Source organism: Anabrus simplex, chromosome 5 (genome assembly GCF_040414725.1).
Source record: "Anabrus simplex isolate iqAnaSimp1 chromosome 5, ASM4041472v1, whole genome shotgun sequence".
In the NCBI taxonomy this organism is placed as follows: Eukaryota; Metazoa; Arthropoda; class Insecta; order Orthoptera; family Tettigoniidae; genus Anabrus; species Anabrus simplex.
Window position 1 is genome coordinate 359,765,647 of NC_090269.1, and position 11,676 is coordinate 359,777,322.

The window sequence follows — 11,676 nt, forward strand, 5'->3', positions numbered from 1 at the left end:
ACATCTAGCGTACATTTTACGTACTAGTACTTTTGTTGTTTATACAAGGCCAAACTATAGAATTCATGCTAGGAACAAGATTTGCATCGAAAAATGTTATATAATGGTATAGTGTGTATGACACAGTTGTTGGCTTAGGATAATGAAGGTTTAGAAAATTCATATCGATCATAATTATTATCGATTTAATTCAGATTTCATTTCCATTCAGTTGGCAGTATTACCGGAACCCGGAGAGCTCCCTCCTAACTCCTCACCGCCGTATAAAGAAATATCTCAGTTTTAATTACTCCGTTGATGGGGGTGAAAGTTTCTTTTGGAGATCATTGTAAGTATCTAGGTGTTAATATAAGGAAAGATGTTCATTGGGGTAATCACATAATAGGGATTGTAAATGAAGGGTACAGATCTCTGCACATGGTTATGCTAGGGGCTTTACGTCGCACCGACAGAGATAGGTCTTATGGCGACGATCACATGGTTATGAGGGTGTTTAGGGGTTGTAGTAAGGATGTAAAGGAAAGGACATATACGTCTCTGGTAAGACCACAACTAGAGTATGGTTCCAGTATATGGGACCCTCACCAGGATTACTTGATTCAAGACTGGAAAAATTCAAAGAAAAGCAGCTCGATTTGTTCGGGGTGATTTCCGTCAAAAGAGTAGCGTTACAAAAATGTTGCAAAGTTTGGGCTGGGAGGAATTGGGAGAAAGAAGAGGAGCTGCTCGACTAAGTGGTATGCTCCGAGCTGTCAGCGGAGATATGGCGTGAAATGACATTAGTAGACGAATAAGTTTGAGTGGCGTCTTTAAAAGTAGGAAAGATCGCAATATGAAGACAAAGTTGGAATTCAAGAGGACAAATTGGAACCGGGCGAGTTGGCCGTGCGGTTAGGAGCGCGCAACTGTGAGCTCGCATCCGGGAGATCAAGATAATTATTATTCTAAGGGTACAGTGTTCGTAGTGTAAATATATACATTTAAAATTGTCTACATAAGTTTATATGTAAATATTCAGTCGAGTTTATGTACACATGTGGAGATGGAGGCACTTCCGTGTATGTGGGGCTTGCCCTTTCTCCATCTACCACCCCTAAAGTGTACATGTACAATTTAAGGAAAATTAATAATAATAATAATAATAATAATAATAATAATAATAATAATAATAATAATAATAATAATAATGATAATAATAATAATAATAATAATAATAATAATAATAATAATAATAATAATAATAATAATAATAATAATAATGTGTTCGAACACTACTATCGGAAGCTCTGAAGATGGTTTTCGTGGTTTCCCATTTTCACACCAGGCAAATGCTGGGGCTGTACCTTAATTAAGGCCACGGCCGCTTCCTTCCCATTCTTAGGCCTTTCCTGTCTCATCGTCGCCATAAGACCTATCTGTGTAGGTGTGATTTAAAGCAACTAGCCAAAAAAAAAAGGACAAATTGGGGCAAATATTTATTTATAGGAAGGGGAGTTAGGGATTGGAATAACTTACCAAGGGAGATGTTCAATACATTTCCAATGTCTTTGAAATCGTTTAAGAAAAGTCTAGGAAAACAACAGATAGAGAATCTGCCACCTGGATGACTGTCCTAAATGCAGATAAGGATTGATTGATGGATTGATTGATTGATTGATTGATTGATTGATTGATTGATTGACGAGATAACTTGTGGAAATGTATATCAAGACACTCCAATTATTTGAAATCAGTGTTGTCAATTTGACAGTTTGTCGTACAATGGTGAATGTGATGTGATATGATGTAATGTGATGTATTCAAGTGAATAAAAAAAAAACAAGTTGACGGACCTAGCCATCTTTGGAACTAGACGCCTTATATGTCGTAGGTAGTGAAATATTCGCGAAGTCTTATTTATTTACAGTTTGCTTTACGTCGCACCGGCACAGATAGCTGTTATGGCGACGTTGGGATAGGAAAGGGCTAGGAGGGGGAAGGAAGCGGCTGTGGCCCTAATTAAGGTACAGCCCCAGCATTTGCTGGTGTAAAAATGGGAAACCACGGAAAACCATCTTCAGATCTGCCGACAGTGGGGTTCGAACCCACTATCTCTCGCATACAAGCTCACAGCTGTGCGCCCGTAACCGCACGGCTAACTCGCTCGGTCATGTTGTCTTCTGAAAACAATGTGGAAGGAAGCATGTTGAAATTTAATTCAAATAAGAGGCTAAAATTATGCATCCACCCAACTCTACATTCGTTTTCTTTTTTTCCCCGTAAATATGTAGTATGGCTGGAGGGCATCTGAAAATATTGTCTGGCTTCATGGCTAAATTGTTAGCGTTCTGGCCTTTGGTCCAGGGGTCCCGGGTTCAATTCCCGATCGGGGATTTTAACTTTAGTTGGTTAATTTTTCTGGCTCGGGGGCTGGATGTGTGTGCAGTCTGCATCATTAGAAATCATCCAAGGTAGAGCCACATCTTCACAGACATGCAGGTCGCCTATAGGCCGTCTCCTGGGTAAAGGCCTGCACCAGACCTTTCTGAAGGCCTCACGGCATTATTATTTGAAAATTTGCGTCACGAGAGCGATTCAAAATATGTGACGTGATGTTACTTAGTAGCCATGCAGGCTGTGATGTGAAGAATTGATGGATGGCCATGACTGAGAGACCTCGAGAAACCTCTGTTATCAAAGAAGCCTCATCTCTTCATACTCTAAAGCAGGGGTTTCCAATTTATAAGGTCTCGAGGGCCATTTTGGAAACCTTAGTCATGTTCGCGGGCCACACCTGAATCGGCCAATTGTCGTAAAATTCTGCAAATAGTACAGAAACGCCATTATGAAATAATATGTATAGTTCAATTGAAAAGAGGATTTGATCATTTTAATTGCTTAAAACATTATTTTAAAATTGCATAAAAGAGTGAAATTTGGAGCCGGACTGAGTGGCTGAGACGGTTGAGGCGCTGGCCTTCTGACCCCAGCTTGGCAGGCTCGATCCTGGCTCAGTCCGGTGATATTTGAAGGTGATCAAATACGTCAACCTCCTGTCGGCAGATTTACTGGCACGTAAAATAACTCCTGTGACACAAAATTTCGACACCTAGGCGTCTCCGAAAACCATCAAAAGTAGTCAGTGGGACGCAAAAATAATAACATTATTACTTGAAATTTGGATTTTAAATGTTTTAAAATAAAAAAATAATCTATTGAGAACAAGTGAATACTTAAAGAGAGGAACTAGTATTAAAGAAGAATTAGTTCTGACTTGGGTCTACAAGGTGTATAAAAATTAATACGTTTTTGAACGAGCTAATAAATATTTTTGTGACTTTCCTTCACATTATTTCTTACAGTGCTCTCGCGGGCCGCAACAATGGCTTCGCGGGCCATATGCGACCCGTGGGCCGCCATTAGGAAACCCTTGCTCTAGAGGACTGGTATTTAAGTCGTGATAGTTTTATAGGCCCTGAGTCAGATTGCCTTCCACACTTGTCGAACCAAATTCCATACAGATGTCTGTCGAAAACGATTCGTTAGATGCACATAATTCATCGTTATCAAATTGAGTTTCATTTACTGAAAGACAAATTTATGATCATTTATTTTCGCAAGTAGAAATTTGACAGTATAGTACGCGAACCTTTTCTTGAGCCCTGAGCTCCATAGTTAATGAATGGGAACTAGGGCTCAAGAAAACGTTCGCGTACTATACTTTTTTTTTTTCGTATAAATATCTACTGAGAAACAGAACAGTGAGAGTATTGCAAATTATCCTAGCAGTGTAAATAGTATTAGTAATCAAAAGGAAGTTGACAAATCTACATTTCTGACGTTATTCTAGCAGAAATAATGCCAGATTTTGCAGAGTATTAAGAGTATTATTATTATTATTATTATTATTATTATTATTATTATTATTATTATTATTATTATTATTATTATTATTATTATTATTATGATATGACGTTTAGTGCTGGGACTGTCCCAGGACATGTCTAGCTCGCCTGGTGCAAGTCTTTCATTCGCCACCCATTGGCGACTGCGAGGATGTGGGATGATGATGATCATCATCATTGATGATGAGGAAGAGATAGGAGGAGGATGAAACCCGGTGTTGGCATATAACCTATTAATGTCGAATAATGTCTTAAGGCTTAACCTCTCCATCCGACAGACGAAATACCGTCAACAACGTTATATATGCACTCACTCCGTATCAATCAATCAATCAATCAATCAATCAATCAATCAATCAATCAATCAATCAATCAATCAATCAATCAATCAATCAATCAATCAATCAATCAATCAATCAATCAATCAATCAATCAATCAATCAATCAATCAATCAATCAATCAATCTCCACTGATCTTCTTTAGGGGTGTCGCGGGCGTGGCAGAATACTAGTCAGTTGTTTACCTAGCGTTTTCTTAAATAATTTAAAAGAAGCTTAAATTTAACGAACATCTCCTTTAGTAAATTATTCCAATTTCTTACTCCTCTTTCTATAAATGAGTATTTGCCCCAATATCTTCACATTGTGATCTACTTTTAAAAATACCACTCAACCTTGTTCATCTACTAATGTCATTTCAATGACAGCTTAGAACAAACTGCTCAATCGCGTACCTCGTCTGCTTACATCCAAGTTTTCCCAATCCAAAGTTTACAACATATTCGTAACACTGCTCGTTTGTCGGAAATCACCCAGGACAGATCGTGCTGCTTTTCCTGGATTTTCCCAGTTCTCGAATCAAGTAATCCTGGCGAGGGTCCCATGGAAACATACTCTAATTTTGGTCTTACCAGTGACTTCTAAGCCCTCTTCTTTACATTCTTACTAAACCCCTAAATACCCTTATAACCATTTGAAGAGATCTGTAACCTTTATTTACAATCCCGTTTATGTGATTACCCCAATGAAGATCCCTGAACTGAGAGGACTTTTTCTGAACATTGCGGATAGGTTTGGAATTGAACCCAGGCTTTTGGCACGCAATCTAGTGAATAGAAAATGAATTTCACCATCGTCCTGTCTTACCATGCCGGCCAACATTCTGATGGTGAAAATTGTCTCCACCAAACGGGACTTGAACCGACTAACCACTGTGTCAGGTCTAACTTCTATTAGTATAGGAGAGACAATATTCGTTCATAGAGCTGAATGATCGTACACACATTGGTTCACACTCAGCTCAGCGTACTGCAATAGTGTTGGTTCTTGACTGCTGACAAAAGGAGGAGGAACAGATCATATGCTCTTTTTTTTTTCTGAGCTGAGACGTACAGTAGGCCTACAGGCCTTGTTGCTGTAAGAAGGAATACAACTTAAGTGGGAAGTATTTGGTGGGAATTACAAAACGACTGAGATGTGCGGGACTGTTGAGACAAAATAACCCACAAATGTGAAAGAACTCAATATTTTATCAACAGAACTTTCATGAGTAGGCTACCTACCGGAGGGGGGGGGGGGGGGGGGCTATCACTGCTTTCAAACATATATAGAAACTTTCTGTATCGTACTCATTGAGCAGTGTTTTTGGAAATATCTGTACTGAGAATTAGCCCAGCTAAACCTCTGGGATGGGAAGAACTTTATGTGCAAGGATCTCGGAGTTCCGTTCCTAGAAATGTATAGCCTATTCCGATACAACATGGAACGTTGGGTACTTCAAGGACCTAAACCATTGATAATGTTTTGAATGGACTCTGATGACTTAAAGTAGGCCTGAAATTGTATAATATTCCATGTATCTATAACCAGGAGAGTATATATACAGGGACATTTTGTGTTTTCGCCCTGATTTGACATTTCTGTTGAAGATGACCATATAAGGGTATGGATGAACCTTCGAATTTATGCTTGTTTTGAAACAGTACTGCAATATGAACATTATTATAGATGAAGAAGGAGGTGCCTGAACTCCAAAATTCATTACTGTTGAGTGATTGTTTCAATTTTTCAGCATATTATCAGAATTTTCGTTAGAAATCTGTGAGCACTTACACAGCGGAGCAGACGTTTTGTGACGTCACGACTTTGAGCCAATGGGAGCAATATTAGGTGTACTACAAGAAGTGTTGGGCGTGTAGCTTTTGTAAGTAAACTATTGTTTGTAATTTTGCACGTTAGCTCTGTAAGATACGTAGAAGAATTATTCGGTGTGATTTTAAGAGTCATATTTCATTTGTTGAAGATAATTAATGACTAGAATCGTTCCAGAGGGTATTCAGTAAGTTTAAAGCCGCAGATGGCGACCTGAATGCTCTTTACCATCAATCGCCATTTGTATTCTGGACTACCCATCCCCCAACTCGGGGTCTTCATTACTCTGGCGTTTAATTCCCATTACTCATAGAGAAAGACAAGTATTTTGTGTGAAATGTGCACTTCTGAACTCTGTTAAACCATCGTGAAATTATGTTGTGTGATCCACCATTATAAAGTTGATTAGCTTGGCTTTTTCAGTGTAGCATCAGGTTATTTGCATTTGTTGACAGTTGCATGTACGTACGTTTATAGCATTATAAAATTTAAGTGAACTCGCCAGTGTTAATACTCACCAATTGCCAGACTGCTTTGTCGTGTGATTAATTACTTTCTTCATTTATATATCAGGTGAGTAGTACGTTTTATGTTCACATCTCGATTCATTTTGAATGAAATTTTGATGTTGCATGGATTTACATTTTATTGATAGCCACTTCTTCCTCAGTAGATTTAAGTATCATAGAATTTCCTTTCTAATCTCTATTGTAGGTTTAAATGAGTAAAAGGTAGTGTAATGGGAATGCTTTATTCTCCATTGTGGGAGTCTGACTTGATAAATCAATAGCAGGTTTGTTCCATTTGAAGTGATATTTGAGGTTAGAAATGGAAATAACTTACTTGTTTGCTATGAATTCTGCACTACTGTAGTTCCTGTTTAGTAATGTAATTTTAAGCGTGATTATGGGATGAATTGAACTTATGCTTTTGTATAAGGCACTTTGTTTCATTTCATACCTTGCTCAAGTTTTGTCATATTGGTTAGAATCGTGAGGCCACAGCTGTTGGATACTTTTCATTTATTTGTTTTGATTATAATATCAATGGCATTTATACATTACTATACTGGTCCTGTTATCAAAATATTGTGTTGTTTATATACTCATAAGTTACAAGTTTGTGATCTTTAATTGCCTGTAACTGAATGTTCAGAAGTACAAAATTTTAATTACTGTACTTTGTAATATAGGGAGGAAATGGAGCCTAATGTGGATATTTGAAAGCAATTTAAATTTCTCTCATTCTTCACCATAGAAAAACATTTTGACTGGGAATGTCAAGCAAGCCCTTGGAGGACTTACCAGCTAGGATTTGTTGCCATTGATGCTTTCACGGCCCGTACTTATAGACATGATATAACTCTACCACATACTTAAGTGCAAAAGAAGAACAAGATCAATCTAGTACAGTAAAGACAAACTGTTAAACTCTCTGCACATTTGTGTGCATTTCACTCATTAATTAATTAATCAATAATTAATAGACATGATATAGGCTTTTGGGCTTATGCCGTGTCAAGAAAATAAGGTGAAATTCTTTACGTTTCGCAGAGAACTTTGCTCTGCGTTTTCAGAAGAAAATCTCGACTGTTCACGAGAAAGGCTTCTCAAACTATGAAGTTTGAATTTAGACATAATAGAAGTGGAAGTGGGACGTTCATTTGTCACGTACCAACTCCATGATCATGACTACCATGTGGGCACATGCAGGGAGTGATGAAAGGGTATAGGCATCGCATTTGAACATTCATACGATACACGTTCCAATTGATCTTGAACTAGATATAGGCTGTTAACGATCAATCAGTTTTTCATAGTCTTAAGTGGTAAGTTCATTCGTCACGTACCACTTCCACTTCTATTGTAAGGTTTAAATTCAAACCTCGTTGAGAAGCCATTCTCGTGAACAGTTGAGATTTTCTTCTGTAGAAAGTTCTCGGTGAAACATAAAGAATTCCACCATATTTTCTTGACACGGCATAAGCCCAAAAGCCTATATCTTGTCTAGAGCTAAGATTTATTCACCCTAAACTTCCAAGATTTCTGGGTCGAATATCAAAATATACTTAACGAATTTTTAGTTGGTTAAAATTCTGAATGGCATGGTCTGTTTTTGTTGTTGCATTTACTTTAGTAACTTGATATGTTAGGCCTATTTGTGTCCTTTCTTTTGGGCATATAACCACACTGTAATATAAATAATAGATTTTTGTGTCCTGTATGCTGTAGATTTTGATTGTGATTAATGTACCATATAGGGTAGGCTTGTAAATTACTTATACTGGAATGTTTTCACCTCTGTGTGCTCATAGCTGACAAGTAGTGGAATTCTATGATTTAATACTGTTTCTTCTCAATATATAAGCTTCTTTGTTACTATATAACATGATTTTTGGTGAGTTTTGTTTGCGTATTAAAGCAGTGATCACCACTACCTGTTAAACATACATTCTGAATGAAATAATATAGACTGTTACCAGTCACAAGTTTTATTAAATTATTTTATAATGCATTTCACGGACCTTGCTCCAACATCATTTGTTGTTGAAAATGTTAACATATAATTGTCGCTCTACTTTATACACAATTGTTTTCAAAGAATATTATGTACTGAGTGATTGGCTGCGTGGTTTGGGTGACATAGCTGTCGATTTGCATTCAGGAGATAGTGGGTTCTGACCCCACTGTAGGCAGCCCCGAAGATGGTTTTCCGTGGTTTCTCAGGTTCTTTTACAAGTTGCTTTACGTCGCACCGACACAGATAGGTCTTATGGCGACGATGGGATAGGAAAGGATTGGGAAGGAAGCGGCCATGGCGTTAAAACATCTATTTTAGGTCAGCTCTACCTCAGGAATGTAATATACATTTGCTGCTAAAGCTTAATGTTGTTTTTAAATATTTATTTTCAGTTTTGTTATTGTGCATATGCTAATTGATATCTATAAATTTCTAGGATTTCTGTTTAGTTTTATCCCTTTTGAATGTGTGTATAAAATGAGAGAATTTTGTAAATTTGATACTTCATGTGTTGTCATGTAGATGTGCAGCAACTGCTGATTTTCATGCTTATGTAGCTGAAGTGCTGCCAGGTATTCTTGAAATCTGATGTCATTTCCTGTTCTAGTGTGTCCAGTATAAAAATATTCTCAGTTTTTACATTTGATTTTGTATTTACCAGTCTGTTTGAATTTATCTGGTGTATTGGTCGAGTGTGGTAGGATCTCACCTAGGTTGATTATGGTTCTCAAGATGACACACACCTATATTTAACCCAGCATATAAATATTATAAATTCATAATGCACATAGCTCCTACTCTTAAATGCAATAGTAGCTTACAGCCTACTATTCTTGGAAAACAATTATATTGAACAACAATTATACGTCACAAATTTCACCACCTGATGATGGAGCAAAGTGTCTGAAATGCGTTGTGAAATGTATAGATATATCAAACCCTTGCTCTGTGGGGTCGGGTATGAAGCGAGATGGATTGTCGCAGCAAGTTTTTATGACTGCATGCCTTTCTGGTGTCAACGTCATCAGAGGAGTTAACTTAGTGAGATGAAATGATGTGATATACGATTGTAGGAAGGGAGAGGGTGAAACCTGGTGCCGGCATATAGCCTACTTCTATCAAATATCACCAAGGGGTCTGTTCAAGGCTTAATGCTGACATCCAGTGGACAAGTTACCATAAACTGCATTATATGCCTTCACTCCACGTGAACACTGCGGAGAGGTTTGTAATTGAATCCAGGCTTTTGGCAGGCAATATAGTGATTAGAAACCATATACCACTATCTCTCCTATGCTGCCGACCAATATTTTAATGGTGAAACTTTTATCGACCAACAAAACTCGAACCAGCTAACCACTGTGTCAAACCGTTTATTGACTTGGCGTCTTAACAATCATGAAATAAGTCATTTTATAAAACTTGTGACTAGCAATAGTTTATATAATCCAATCATGGGAATAGAACCAGCTTTTGAGTGGTTAGGCCATGTGCATTTGCTGAGTTTTGCCCAGACGTGCCATTGTATTGTATATATAGCGCTTATAGAACAGATCAAAGATAATTTTGGAGAAAGTATGATAATTTAAGGAAAGGGAATTAGTCTTGGAGGGGTGTGCCAATCCAACTGATGAGGCCAAAAGCACGTCTGGGCAAAACTCCACAAATGTACACGGCCTAACCACTCCAAAGCTGGTTCTATTCCTGTGATTGTAAGATCTGCGGCCGTGAAAGCCATTTTTTTTAAAAAGTTTATATTATTTCATAAAGAATTCATTTACAGTCACGGGCAAGGCCTTCTTTGAAAAACAGTTAACTATGTTTAATTCTGTAATCTATGTACTGAGCCTAATATTGTATTGTGTTTCTTATAAGTATATAGACGTGAAATAATTTTTAAATCTAACCTTTATTATGATCCATGCTGGTCAACTTCTAATGAAGCCCCTAATTTGATAGATTAATAGGTTTCATAAAATGAAGTAATTTACAAGTTTTGCATAAATAGCATAAGTGTCAAAATAATAGACATTTGATGTTTACTGCTTGTGCACACAAGTTACTTTCACTGCACTAGAACTGTGTATCTGAAATAGCTGCACTGCATCATCCTTTGTTGTCATGTAAAGAAGTAGGCCTATTATGTTCTGTATAATTGTTGTATATTTTAATATCTAATTAACTATACAGATAATGCTTATAGAACAGGGAGTAACATAAAGGAGGTCAAAGATAGGCCTTATTTTTGGAAAAAGTATGATCATTTAAGGGGAGGGACCTTTATTATTCAGCCTGCATATCAATGATATTTCATCCCCACTTGTCCACTGTAAGTACCATCTATATGCTGATGACTTACAGGTATATTACCGTACCAGTATAGATAGTATATGCAAAGCGATCCATCATATCAATACAGACCTATGACGACTCACAACCTAGGCCAGAAACAACACTTTACTCATCAACCCACGAAAGACCCAAAGCATAATAATTGGACACAAAAAATTACTATGTGGTTTAAATAATAATCACAGTCCTCCCCCCCGATTACCATTGATCATACTGAAGTGCTATACTCCATGATAGTTATAAACCTTGGGATCACATTAAATGAGACTCTGACCTGGAATGAGCATGCATCCCTTTATCCTTTAAAGTGCCATAAAAATATTCTCCCATTGGACCTTAAATTAAAATTCAATCAAACACTTCTATTTCCAATCTTTGACTACTGTGACTATGCTGATTGACCTAACCTGTGAACAAGCATCAAAACTACGTGTACAGAACTCTTGCATTCGGTATGCCTTCCAACTCTGACATGGTGCTTACATAACAATATACTACAAAAAGTTGGGATGGTTACGTTTAAACGACCATAGAAAAACCCACCAAATGACCCTCGTTTATCAGTTGCTTTCTACAAACAGCCTCACCTATCGTCCAATTTTAGGCTTCTTTCTTTATTCCACAAAATTAACACTCGTTCCGGATCACTACTTGAAATAGCACCGCATCAAACAAATACCTACAACAATTCATTCCTGGTCTCTGCTTCAAGGTTGTGGAATTTGATCCCAGAAGATATTAAGTCTTGCTCGTCTAGGACATTTAAAAC